At 45.0% G+C, this 14,040-nt stretch overlaps 1 long non-coding RNA gene across 1 annotated transcript in view; it reads left to right on the top strand.

Moving 5' to 3' along the window:
* Positions 1 to 13,486, top strand: part of LOC135371377 (uncharacterized) — a 130,271-nt gene extending 116,785 nt beyond the window's left edge. Inside the window, exons 4-5 of the long non-coding RNA XR_010415576.1 lie at positions 7,772 to 7,883; positions 12,651 to 13,486. This is a non-coding gene — a long non-coding RNA (uncharacterized LOC135371377). The remainder of the gene's footprint in view (positions 1 to 7,771; positions 7,884 to 12,650) is intronic.
* The last annotated feature ends 554 nt before the right edge of the window (positions 13,487 to 14,040 follow it).

Raw genomic sequence — 14,040 nt, 5'->3', positions numbered from 1 at the left:
ATGATACTACATATGAATACTGATATCCTGATTCACATATGTTTATTCTGTCTAAACTGAGATACAAAAAAATACAAGACCACGGGGCCAAGCCTGTAGGGTGGTCTTAACAACAAACCACATTACACAATATTGTGCTTGTGGGGATATACATACATATACAAACAGCATGAATTGGAACATACAGCACATGGGCACACAATTTGTCCACACAGCCCATCACAGCCTTACTGAAAAGTATATAAGATGGCAAAGCTGTTTGTTTGTTTGTAACGAAAAAAATAGGAGAAATTGACCTTGTCTCTCGACTTGTTCTGCTACTCTTAACATAAATTCTCACCCCCACCCCCCACTCCCTAAAAATACTTCTCATGTACTCTACTCGCAAGTTCGCTATTCTGAAGTTCACTATTCACTATCACTAGAAGTTCACTTGAAGTCCACTATTGACAATTATCACAAGATCATGCACAGAGGATCTGAAAAGGTGGTGTCCATCCCACAGCTCTGAACAAGTTTCACAAGTGCCGCCACGGCAGCATCCCTCGTGTTCGGTGCCCAAAGTCCCAACACCTTCACTATATTGAAGACACTGCTGTCTAGTCGAGCAAGTGTAGCTTTCGGTGTAGCTCTTTGAGACGCATGCGGAGTTGCAGTGCATTAAAATATGCGCACTATCCTCCACCGTTGCACAAACCGAACAATTCGATGAGTCGGCTTTTCCAACTTTATGAAGAAAATGACGGCCATAAGGCACATTCAACTGACACCGGCTCGTACTTCTAAGGAAAAGTTCCACTGCTTGGCACCACTGTGTCTTATTCTATGTAGTCCATAGTTTGTTCGTTATTTTGGAAGACGCAGTTACAAATTGTCTGAACGATAAGAGTAAGCCATTGACCATCTTACAACTTCAATATTTTTTTAAATCAATATACCCGTGAACCAGTTTGTACATAAGCAATAGTGTGCGAAATCTCACCAAATGAAAAATTGGTTTGATGCGAAAGAGTGTACAAGCAAATGTAACAGATTGTCTAACGGGAACACCCAATGTAACTCAAAGGCCGGCCGTCTTTTGTTTTGTAAAAGGTAAATACGGTTTAGAACTGAATCATACGTTAGACCGTATACTTCAACAGGGTACGTCAAAGGGGGGGGGGGACGAAGTAGCTTGCCGTTGTTGGCCGCACTCAAGTGGGCATCGTCACAACTATAGCAAAACAAAAAAGAAAAAAAGAGGTAGAAGAGAGTTGATGATTTCAAAGTGAGGCTTACGTCAAATGTGAGTGGACTAAAGCGTTATAGACCAATAAGAGGACGTTGAGAGACAGGATATTTCTGATCTTGATGAGAGCAAAGATGCCGGAATACGATATTACATGTGGAAATTCAGCGACAGTAGACAGATGCAAAAGCCGCAGCTCGAGGATGTGTTGAACAGACACTTCCTCTATTGGGATTTGTCCTTATATTATACCTGTAACAGTACAGAAAATGTGTTCTGTTACCGAACTGCAAACGACGCATTTATATGCGGACAGAAGATCTGTATTTTGGGAAGGCAGCGGCTCGGCGACTTTGGCGACATCCGACAAATTTGTGGGGGTGTTGGGGGTAATGGCAGGATAGGCTCAGAAGTGGGCGTCGTCATGATTATAGCAAAAAAAAAAAAAGAACACAAAACAAAACACAAAGAAAGGACGGACAGGTGGAGGATAGAGGAGGATGAAGGATGCGGATGCGGTGAGGGTGCACGAGTGCGTCGGGGAGAGCAAAGCATTAGATGGGTCGTTGAGCAAGGCCTGCGTTCTGCAGAAAGAGAATGAGGTTTCTTGCTTTGGCGGAACGTTCGGCAGAAGAACCAGCGGGGTAGAGGATGTCCGCTAGCGTGCCCGAGGTGGAGCGAGGGAGATGGGAGAACTTAAAATAGAGCTTCACCACATAGCACGCTCCTAGCCAACCACCATTCCGAATGATGTCATTCTGTGTCACGATTCGTTCAAAACAGGGGGAGGAGCCTATCTTGGACACGCATGTGTCCCAGATAGGCGCCTCCCCCGAAGTTTCAGCAAATAAGGACACAATGATATTATTCGGAATGATGGTTGGCTAGGAGCGTGCTATGTGGTGAAGTTCTGTTTTAACAGTATATAGTGAGTGACAACTTAACTCCTACAATTGGAACTGTTCACTCATCCGTGGAAGGCTCTTGCGTGATGTAGCCGCTTCGTGATGCAGCGCCGGCTCTTTCTCTCCCCTACCCCAGTTCCCCCCGCGTTGCTGGCAGCAGACCACTAGCCTGCACCTGCACTCGCTTCTTCGTTTTGGAAGCGCTACACTCTTAGAAATGAACTTCACCACATAGCACGCTCGTAGCCAACCATCATCCCGAATGACAACGTTCTCGCCCTTGATTTGATGAAAACGGGAGGAGGTGCCTATTTTGTGGCCATTATGCATGGCACAAAATAGGCTCCTCCTCCCGTTTTCAACAAATCTAAGGCGAGAACGTTGTCATTCGGGGTGATGGTTGGCTAGGAGCGTGCTATGTGGTGAAGTTCATTTTTAAGAGTGTAGTGCTGAACCTACACTTGCACGGCGGCGCACGCGCTTGCAGCACACCGGCACTCTCCTGAACTAGTGCAGGAGGTGCAGGCCAAATCGAAGATACCTTATAGTTAACCGTTTATAAAACCCGGTATTGAGGCACTCGTTGTGTCAACTTAAGGGTAGCTGGGCGGATAAAATATTGGGACCAGAACTTTGAAAGTAGTTTATGCCCACGAAAACTTTTCGGAATGAGTCTGCGACAAATTTCACGGCGTGTTTCAAGAATCAAGGGTGTTTGCTGTACAAAGTTTATCCAGATGTACGCTCCTTCTTGTCGAACGCGTGAAACGTTACCTCAGCGTTACCTGTACAAAGGTGCACATGAAGGTATAGATTTGCGAAATGGTGTAATCCTATTGTAATTATCTCATGCAATATGCGGGTTTAAAAATCATCGATTAATTGCTGATTAATTTTAATGAGCATGTATCCTTTTTATTAGTTGTCATTTATTACTTTTATTACTCATTCCCTGTAAGTGCCGCGAAGCGATCTGGCCATGAGCGGCATACAGACTTGGAAGTGTGGAGAGAGGGTGAAGGGGTAGGAGAGAGGGGGTTAATGTGCGTCCTGGGCTGACTTCAGAGGGAAGTATGTCGACAAGGCGGCGTCTTCAAAGCCTCCCGGAAGCCCCAGGGAAAACCACAGACATCACAGCCCGTTGTACGATTCCAACACACCACCTGCCAGTCTTCAGCACGACCTATAGGCTACCACTAATGAGCGAACGTTTTCACCCTTTCGGCCATGCCGCTGATATATTGGTATTATTAATTAACTCGAATAATAATTAACTCATGCGGGTTTACACTCTTACTGACTTACCACACCTTGTTCAACATAAAATTCGAACGCCTCCAACGAACGGTTTTGTGCAGGATCGTCATTTGAGGGATGGGTTCCACATCCACAGCGAGTATATCTCCGGATATCTCACCGTGCATATATGATACCTTCGTAGGAAAAAAGGACGAGGAAGCGTTGTAAAAATTCTGGAGGGCCCGGGTGCTGGTAAAATCGTTCGATGAAAAATAATCCTATCAAACAGCCATTAGCAACTGTCTCTGTTCTTCGTACTGGCCCCCACAAGAGTTTAAGATACACGCGATTAGTGTATTTTCCATAGTTCGAGGTCACTCGTTACTGTAACTATGTTCCTATTTTTGGTAACTCGTAACTTAACTCGGTACTTTTGCGTCATGGTAACTTTCAGAGGAACTCGTTCCTTTTTCAGGTAACTTTGCCAAAGTAACTTAAGCTAAGTTCCAAGTTAGTTTTAACTCGCTTTTCATTCACGTCCACATACTCTCTTGCTTTCTCTCCGGTTCCTTCGTGGCATTTATTGTCATAAAACGTGATATTCAATCAATGACATTATTTTATTAAACACTGTCATTCATTCTGTAGCCGAAGCAAGAACCGCTGCCATTGAAATGAAGCTGAACCATTGTACGCCCACAGGGAGTAAGATGCAAAGCGTTCGAATAGACCTCTACCAGAGAAACGTCATCATGACATTGGTAGACAGTTTGAAACCGAAACAAATCGGAAAGAATGGGCTGGGTTCCACGAACGGGCACTTGTTCGCTGCCTCCCACTGAAAGAAAAGCGGGACCGAGAGTCGCGTCCCTTTAAGAGACCATATCGTTATCCCCTCAAGACCGTGGCTTTCGGGCGCGACCTTGTTCACCTCTAGCCTCGAGCGTAGTTCAATTCTACCAAATTTGCGGCGCTGTCGAACACTATGACGTCATTTGTTTACAAACAGGGAGCGGTCTATTGCTGGACATAAACGAAAACCATCTAAGCGTGTTGCACTCCTCCGCAGGCAACTGAAGGTCTAACTCAACTGCTCACGCCCACAGCACCTGCGTAATGCTATTTTGTGTCCGATGCAACTTGGAGGTAACTCGTTCTTTTTTTAAGTAACTCAGTAACTGCGACTTACATTTCAGGCTGAAGATCTTCGTGATTAACCTAGCTACAATTTGCACACGGTAACTTAACTTGTAACGATTTCTTTTTGACCGGTAACTCCTCAATCTGTGGTATTTTCTCCTTGGTGCTACATGCTAGCGGCAAGCGGAAGCGGGCTTGTTCACCTGGTCAGAGGGGTGGAGAAGTGCGCCGGCAGCGACACCAATTCAAACCACGTGTCCAGCACGTTCAAGCCATACCGAAACTACCGCGGTGTGTCACTAACAGCGCGCTCGTTCACCCCGCTGAACGAGTACAGGAGCCAATTTCCGCTCGCAGGTATGGTGTCGCACCGAGCGCGTGTTCCGTAAACTTTTGTCGGGACCTGTACCAAGTGCCGAAAGAAAGTAAAGCATGAAGCATTGCATATTTCAGCCTCACTGGCCGGTTTCACCTCAGTTCAGGCAGTGAGGTCCCATCGACTTCCTGGATTTTCATTATTATTATTATTTTTTAGGAGCTTATCGTACAAGATGATCAACAGCGGTAAAACGAATAATTTCTACCGAATAGTTTTAGTGCAAAAAAAGAAAAAGAAACAATCGAGAAAATCGGGTTCTCAAGTTTTGCCGTGTTTGCACGCGTATATCTCCTGAGTTTTATAAGATATTATAGTGAAATTCTTTTATGTTTTAGTATGCCTACTGGCCAGCAGTTTGAGCGCAAATTTGGCTGCGTATACCTCTTTCAGGTATCTGCAGAAACAGGCAAATGTTGAGACATATCACGAAAAAAAAAAAGACAAGGAATTTGCGCGTTCGTTTCTCGAAAGGTCCTTTTGAATTCATTTATATTTTGCCAGGACATGGCCCGATGTGAGGCCTTTCGTCTGATGTAAAGAAAAACTGCTTCAAAAGGGGTACACCGGCGATGGGCGCGTTAAAATTCGACCCTGCTCTGCGTGCGTGCATGCCAGAGCCCGGCTGGCGGTACCGCGGGACGGCAGGTCTCTGTCGATGTCGTACAAAATAAGGGACAACTTTGTGTAATCAAAAGTGGTAGTTTATGCCGATATATTTACCAGACTGCGAAAGCGGAAGTAGTACTCTGCGAAGACAGCGACAAATGATTTCGCTCAGTTTCACTTTTCTGCATTCACCGTCCAGGGTACGAGATATGAACGTTTCTCGGCCTCCACTTTCTGATGTTTTGCTTTGCCACGCATGCGAACCTTGTATGCCACTTTGATGTGGCATACATTTGCCCATTCCTTTTTCTTTTCCATTCTAAAAGAAGCCACGTCCTCAGCGCGTAGATGGAGTAAATGGACGCGATTTAGGTGTTTTGGCTAGCACGTTATCATATCTTGTGACCCTAGGATGACATCTTGCTCGGGAGAACGCAAGTTAGGTGTCGTGGCATGGTGCTTGATTATTTCACCGATCCTTTCACACGCATTTTTGTCGTGGCCTGTTCCTGTGAACAGCCATGTCTCGCTCGCAAAAGTAGATTTGGAGAGCTCATAGAGCCTATGCCGATTTTTAAAATAGCTGGCCGCTCCCTCTGACACGTAAATCATTAGCCGCAAAAGGAACATTCTCGTCAAGCCACTCTTGAATAGCGATGGAAACTGACAGTGAGTGTGCTGAATTGTGACACAAGTCTTCGCTCACCACACCAAAACTGTTTCCGTGCCAACTGTTACCACGCATGTGGATATGGAAATATGTTTCTCCCCAGTGGCACGGTTATATTTCGCTAGGCATAGCTATACTGTCCAATTTGTTTCAGCGAAATCGAAGTACATTATGTGCTATTTGTGAGGTGGATTAGTATTTTTCTCCCGTATGGCTTTGCTCTGAACGTCTCTAATGTAATTATGACAAATGTGAGAACCCGCCCGCTTGCTTAGCTGTGAGAGGAAATATTCTGCTGCTACTTCAGCACAGAACACGCATTTTTGTGCTTACTTAACTTAAAAATATCGTAAAATGAAGTAAAGCAATCTTGGTAGGAACTTGCGGGAACCCTGGAAAAAGCAACTCCTAACTCGATATTTATTTATACAGTATGCGTATCACTGTGTACACCATTGAGTCCCTGACCATTTAGTCGTTGAAATACGGCTTTACGGCAATGTAGGATTTCACACATATGTTTTGTGGGAAATAACTCCCAGGCATGCAAACTGTCTTCAGCAAGACGTCAAAAGTTTGCTGACGAAAAGCTCAGGTAAGGCTAAGGAGAGAGAGCCTTGCCCAAACAGAGGACTACACACACAGAGAGACTTTTGCCACAGATTCAGGCCGTTTGCATTCACGTCACACATTAGTTAAGCTAATTTTGCCAATTGAACTCGAAAATTAGCCAAGCAAAGGTAACGTTTTTCTTCATGAATTCCGAAGCCAATGGCCATAGCACACTATTCCAACTGAAATCACAAGTTTTTTCACAAGATTTGTACAAAAATTTGACAGCCGCAAAACCGTCACTTCGCAAGGCGTGCTCCATGAAATTTGCGTTTGCGTAAATGCTGGCTCTGCCTTTATGGAGAGAAAGTGGAAACAGCCATACCCGATCGAGGGCATTACAGCGGTAACCGACGCTATCAGTGGCTGGGGACTGACGGTATGCATGTTGATAAGGGCGGAAAGCGTGACTATGTCCTTGTTCGCATAGGAGGGAGGGTATTTGGATGGAACGAAAAGTTCCGCAAACGTAAATATCAGCAATCGCAACTGGCACGGGGACGGTTTTGCGGCTGTCAAATTTTTGTACAAATATTCTGAAAAAACCTGTGATTTCGGTTGGAATATTGTGCTATGGCCATTGGCTTCCGAATTCATCAAGAAAAACGTTAACTTTTGTTGGCTAATTTTCGAGTTCAATTAGCAAAATTAGCTTAATTAATGTGTGATGCGAATGCAAACGGCCTGAATCTGTGGCAAAAGTATGTGTGTGTGTGTGTATTCCAAGTAGTTTCATAATTTTCTGAAGTTAAACCTATTTTTAGAAATCTAATGACACTTTCTCACCGGACACCCTGTATATTGCACGTGTCGTCTGGTGTGATCTCAAATAAATTTGTCTTTATCCTTATAACGACTACATACACCTCGACGTTGCAAGCGTCGACACCCACTTTGCAATATCCCCGTTATTTATTTCTATATCCTTATTCGACGCAGAATTTTTTTTTCTTTCGTTCCTAAAATTCGTTCGTCTTCTTTTGTTGTTACAGGAACATCGAGCTCAGACATAACCGCAGGGAAAATGAACACCTGATGGAGAGCTTCTGAGTGTAGTTCCGACGTTGGCACCGAGGTGACGCCATCATCCAATGCGCGCAACAGGTGACTCTCTCTCTCTCTCGCTTTCTCTCAGTGTGTTCTTATATCCAATCATGTCGCTTTTGTGAAATTTGTGCAGCCATATGCGTCGGCCATCTTTTTTCTCGGAATCCACGCGCCGTTTTCTTCTTACTCCCGTGTTCAGGCAGTGAGTCGATTGCTCTGTTTGAGGTTAACAAGGACAAGGAAGGACACTGCGTGTGGCTCGCATTGCGGGTTTATTATAATATGGCGGTAGTTTTGACTACGAAAGATAAAATTGGTCTATCGCTTTCCTCAGGGTCACTTGTTTTTTTTTGCAGCAAGCCACTGAGCGGCAACAAGAAATAAGATGCCGATAATGGTGGACGGTGCTTTCGTAAAATGCATAGGTTTCATTAGGTTTGCAAAAAAAAGCAAAACTCTGAGAACAGTAGTTGCGCCTCTCAGGCTTCGGATATGTTGTTTTTCTTTCCCCCTCTTTTTTTGCAAGGTTTCATTTTGAAATTGCGATGTATCTTTTCTAAACACGAAATTCATTCAGAACTCTGATGAACATGTATCATTTTGTTGGTTTTGAAGTCCTGGAATTGTTTGCAGAGGAGCTAGCACGTATGTACTCGAAGGCGCTAACAGGCATGTGACATCTTCTATATACTTCCCTCTCTCCCTACTTTATTTCTCAACTGCTTTTCTTTTTTTTTCTTTTTTTTTTGTTTGTTGAACATTAAATAGTGCTAATGATAAGCACATGACTCTGCTGCTGGACTCAAAATATCAAAGCACAATTGGTCCGTTGCAGCATTGGTCGTGTTGAATAGCAGTAATGGGTCCTCAAGCGGTGAAGACTCTCTGTGTATCCATGTTAGTGTCCTCTAGTTTGCATAAACGAGAAACTGTGAGACTGTGAATCAAAGGACACTTGTGGCACCTATCCTTTTTGAAGAGGGCGCCGCCCGCAAGGACCGTGCATCTCCCTGTATCACGGTACTGGCCCTGCAAAGCCTTTCAGCACCTCTTTTAAACTTGCCTGTGTGCACTTCGCCGTGCCAGCTTAATTATACGTTGATAACCAGATGAGACTATGAAGTCACAAACATCTATAGAGGGACCGCATCGCATACGACCACAAGTGAATTCATGATTTTCAAGACGCCCTGCATACCGAAGAAAGCGGGGATTCGTCTGTCATGATCCATCAACGTCCAAGCCAGCTGCACTCAATCCACGTGCCTTTGAAGGCACTAGAAAAAAAAGAGAGAGAGAGAGAAACAAAAAAAAGGAGGCACCACGGTACTGGAAACGCAATGCTAGAATACACACGTCGGGATCGTTACTTGTGTGGCACATGTGAGAAAAGTAATATTGTCTCGAGTTGGCAGTAACATGCCAGCAGTAACAACGCATTGTCACGGCGTCTCCGTGGAGTGAACCTTGGAAGATGAGCTTAAAACGCAGCTCCGGAGTTACCTCGAATTGTCGGAACTATTGCGGTATTCTGGAAGACCGTATCAAACTGTGTTATAAACCACACTTCGTTTCCATAAAACGGCCTTCTATTCTTCACAAATTAGAAGGATCCATTCCAAAAAACAGACAAGGGAGCCGCGATTTTTATGACGGCAGCTATAGTTTGGCCCTTCAAATTTGTGACATCAGCGATGTCAGTGTTCTTCTAAAACTCCTCTCTCCTTCTACGGTGAACCTGCAGGAAGCAGACGGCAGCCGTGGAACTCGGGTCACGGCGGCACGATTAGAGCGTCAATGTCGCATGCTTGAGCTCCATGGTCTTTAAAAGTTCATTTGGGCAGTAGCATGGAGGCTGTTACACGAAAAATTAGCCAATGTTTTAAAAAAAAAGGTTCAACGACGGACAACATAGTGTTACTAGTCGCGTGAGGATACCCAAACTGTTTTTGTTTTATAATTAATTAACTAATCGAGTGAAATTAATTAATCCGTATTCCTTACAATACTCGTTCGAATATGAAAACTTTGGCACTGTTTCTTGTTTCTTACTCTGCGATCTCGAAGCGTGAGCTTTGGGGATGGAAACTTGTCAAGTTGTCCTACAGCTGTTTCTTCCCATCCCACATCCTAGAGAAGAAATAACACTGAATTCAATTTAATTTATTTTCTGGGTTTGCAAAAAACCGACGCGGGACCTGTCGTAGAAGCGCGAGGAGCGCCGGTTAACATTTTTTTAAAATTTCAATGTTAGCGCCGCGAAGCAACTGTGGCTATGAGCGGGGTACAGACGTGGACAGATGGAGATAGGACAGCAGGAAGGAGTGGGAGACAGTGGGGTTAGTGTGCGTCCTGGGCCGACTTCAGGGGGAACTCTGCCGATATTCGTCTGGAAAGTCTTCGGAAAGCCCGGGGAAAACATCACAGCACAGCCGGTGGTAGGATTCGAACCCACCACCTCTCAGTCTTCAGCACGACCTTGGCTACCACCAACAAGCGGGACGCCTTAACCAGCTCGGCCATGCCGCTGGTGCCGGTTAACAGCGCTCTCGTGGGTCCTGTTATGGAACGAAGACATGTTTTTCTCTCTTTTTTTTTTTTTCCAAACTCGAAAGTTAGTCTACGGAGCCGGGTAAAATGGTACAAAGGTACAAAGTTGCAGTCAACAGGTTTCGTGTCGTTGTATCGCCCGCTACAACTGTCTCATTGACATTTTCGCTCTAATCGTTATGATTACAAAACTGACAAATTCAATTCACCTAATTAAGTATTTAATTACAAAACAAAAGTAGTTTGAGTATCCTCACACCACTGGTAACACTATGCAGTCCGTCTTTTTGGTGTGCGATAAACCATTTTTCGTGAACCACCCTGTATAATAACCCTCGCTGCGGGTATTGGCTGCGAACTCCAGTTTCTTGTGTCAGATTGTCTGCTATTGCAACTGGCAAGCGTCACCGATAACATTGCGTGCACACTTGCCAGTATTGTGAGATAAGCAGTGCACCACGTGGCACCACATTCCGGCGACCTGTCAAGTGCTTCCAAATGGTGCTTTGTAGCTAACAGCAGATAGCGCTTCCTGTTGGTCTTGACTCAACCCTCTTTTAAAGCAATAGAGCCCAGTAATCGCGGTAGCCGTGTAGGTCGGTACGCCACGTTTCTAGAGAGAGAAGAGGTAGAAGGGAAGAAGTTAGAATGGCACCGAAACAAGCGCTGAACATCGCAGCGCAGCGCAGAACAAGCGCAGAAACATCAGGATCAAAAAATGACCCCACGATGCTACAGCATTGAAACACAGTGACGGACCAGTGTGACGAAGGATACAAGAAGAGAGCATGAGAGGTACACAGTGTTAAGGTGGAAGGGTCGAATGCGCTGGAGGAGACGCAATGTGGGACAGATCCGTTGTGCGGCTACCGTGGGATCTCTCTGGATCTATGAACTGTACTGGGGATGGCGCAGACTCTTTCTGCAGGACCAAGTACCACGACCACGATCCAGAGGGTAGGGATGAAGCCAAGCTTCCCTACTGGAAAATTCCAGTATGACCGTGCCAGTATAACTTCGTATCGTAAATTGGTACCGGTATGTCTTCCCATACTGGCTACACTTGCATACCTGCTACAATTGAGCAGATGTGGCTGCTCCGCTGCTGCCCCCACGAAGAACTATCCATTTGACGCTTCTGACCAGGAGCACATCCGCGCACTGCCAAGACCGCCTATACAGAAAAAGCCTGCTTACTCGTCGATGTGACGTACCAACTAAGAGTCAGCCAATCTGGATCGTGTTTTCAACGGCCATAGCCAAAGACAACGGCAACGGCCATAGCCAATCGCGAACGGGCTATCAGCGGTCGTAGCCATGGAGAACGAGCCACCGTGAGTCGATTGGGCAGCCAGTGTCGTCTGCAAGTAGTGAACGTCCCCGCGGACAGTATGAAAACAAGATGAAGCGCAAAACGGTCCCATATTTTATGCAGACTATTTTTCTGGAGATGTGCAACACAAGTCTACAGTACAAGTCTACAGACTACAGACAGATGTTCCCTAGACTTGCACTGATGATGTCTCCCGCATAGGAGACGAAACGTCTAAATAAATTGTTATTTCCCGTTGCGTTAAGTCGGTGACAATTTTTTCATTCACAAGTCTACAGGTTCACATTTGCGAAGTTAGCAGCAATCCTTTGCGAGTCCTTGAATTCGCAGAACGACGAATCGCGGTAGCAGGCGAATAGACCTCTCCCTGTTTGTAAACAAATGACGTCATAGTGTTCGACAGCGCCACCAATTTGGTAGAGTTGCACTACGCTCGGAGCTAGGGGCGAACGAGGTCGCGCAAGAAAGCCACGGTCTTGAGGGGATTACGATGGTGCCTGAATGGGACGCGACCTTCGGTCCTACTTTTCTTTCAGTAGGAGGCAGCGAACAAGTGCCCATTCGTGGAACCCAGCCCTCCCCTTCAGATTTATTTTGGTTCCAGTCTGTCTACCAACGTCATGGTGACGTTCCTCGGGTAGAGGCCTATTCTGACTATATGTGCCCACGTAGCGAAGGAGGGAGAGGAGGCATTAAGCATGCCATCTGTATCTAAGTGGCGTTGGCACTGCTTCCCCCAATACCTCGTCTTCCTTCGTTTATATGTCAGAGCTACGAGAACTGCAACAAACACGTTTGGCCAAATACACAAAGATACAGCTGATTTTGTTCTTTGGCACTCATTTGAGGGCACAATGTTTTTGAATAATATATTCCGTATAATTTATGCCAATGTTCCAAATTGCATCACTATAAACCGCTGACATTGTACTGTTTTGCAGAGACGGAGGCGACCGACCAACCGTATCAGCCATTGTACGATGCCCCGACCAAGTATATCAGGCGCTGGAATAATCCGCTTTGCTGCATGGCACGTCTGCATATTGCCCAAGTCTTAGCGCGTCCGCCTCCGAGTGTCCCCAATCAGTCTCGTATTCTACGATCTCCACACAAAGTTACCAACACGCTCATTACCTGCAGCATCGAAGCCTAAAACAAAGACAAAAACGATGTCTTCCTGGAGTCACGTCCCGGAGCAGTGTGAAAGTGTAGTTTTCAAATGTTTGCTTATTGTGCAGTTTACGTGGGAATCCACAATGTGATTTCGTGCGAATTCTGTAACGTGAAAGTGTGTGACAGGAAGACATTGTGAATCGGAATGTGCGTAACCAGCTGCAGCGCTTAAAGGACAGATTGTGTGTGATACGAACAAGATCCATGGAAGCAAGGATGTGTAGCTGGTAGTAGTCCTACTGCCGTGCTGTGATGTTTCAAGGATGACGTTGTTCAGGAGTGATTAAAAAAATGAAATTTTCGTAATGTGAAAAGTGCAGTGAGACGTGACGTGGGTGGTCTTCGAGGCTCTCTCAAATTGGATAACATGTATTAAATGGCAGCAGAATAAGCGGAAATTAAAATGAAGTTGGTGCAAGAATGGTTGAGATACAACGAGCTTCGTATAACGAACTCATCCCTATGGCAAACTCTTCTTTTTAACGAACTGTGTGTGTGGGGGGGGGGGATATGTTTATTAAAGATAAAGAAAGAGGGAAAGGTCAGACAGGCCAAGGCCGACTTGCTATTCCCAAAAGAGAAAAAAATAAAATAAAAGAAATAAAGAGAAATAGAGAAAAGAGTTGGAGAAGAGGAAAAGAGAAAGTGTGGATTTTTACGTAGCCCTGTTCATAACGACTTTTTTTCTAAAAATTATCTCTGGCTTATAACAAACTCCTGTTTATAACGAATTAAAAAATAATGCGAACTCCTGTAAAGACGAACTTTTCCTCACAACGAACTCCTTCTTACAACAAAATTCTCTCGACTCCTACACCTTGGGCCTGGGTGTGAAAACGAAGTTCTGGTTTACCTGCTTGACCTTCATAGATTTCTCTGGTATTCTGCTGCCTGAGCGTAAGTACGCTAACACATATGTTAGAGATCGCTTACAGCGATTTTAGGTTATGCTGATTTGCAATAGACATGTAAGCAAAAAAAATATAAGGACCTTCCTTCCGAACGTTTGCCTGCCTGCATCAGGAGGCGTACGTGACTGATCGAAGAAGCTTGTGACGTGTTCACACAAATGAAAAGGAATCCGCTATTCTATTGAATGAACGCACTTAAATGCCAATGACTTTTTTCTGCTTCCAAATAAAATTAAACACACGGGAG

Source organism: Ornithodoros turicata, chromosome 1 (genome assembly GCF_037126465.1).
Source record: "Ornithodoros turicata isolate Travis chromosome 1, ASM3712646v1, whole genome shotgun sequence".
Taxonomy (NCBI): Eukaryota; Metazoa; Arthropoda; class Arachnida; order Ixodida; family Argasidae; genus Ornithodoros; species Ornithodoros turicata.
This window is presented reverse-complemented; position numbering and strand designations above follow the sequence as displayed.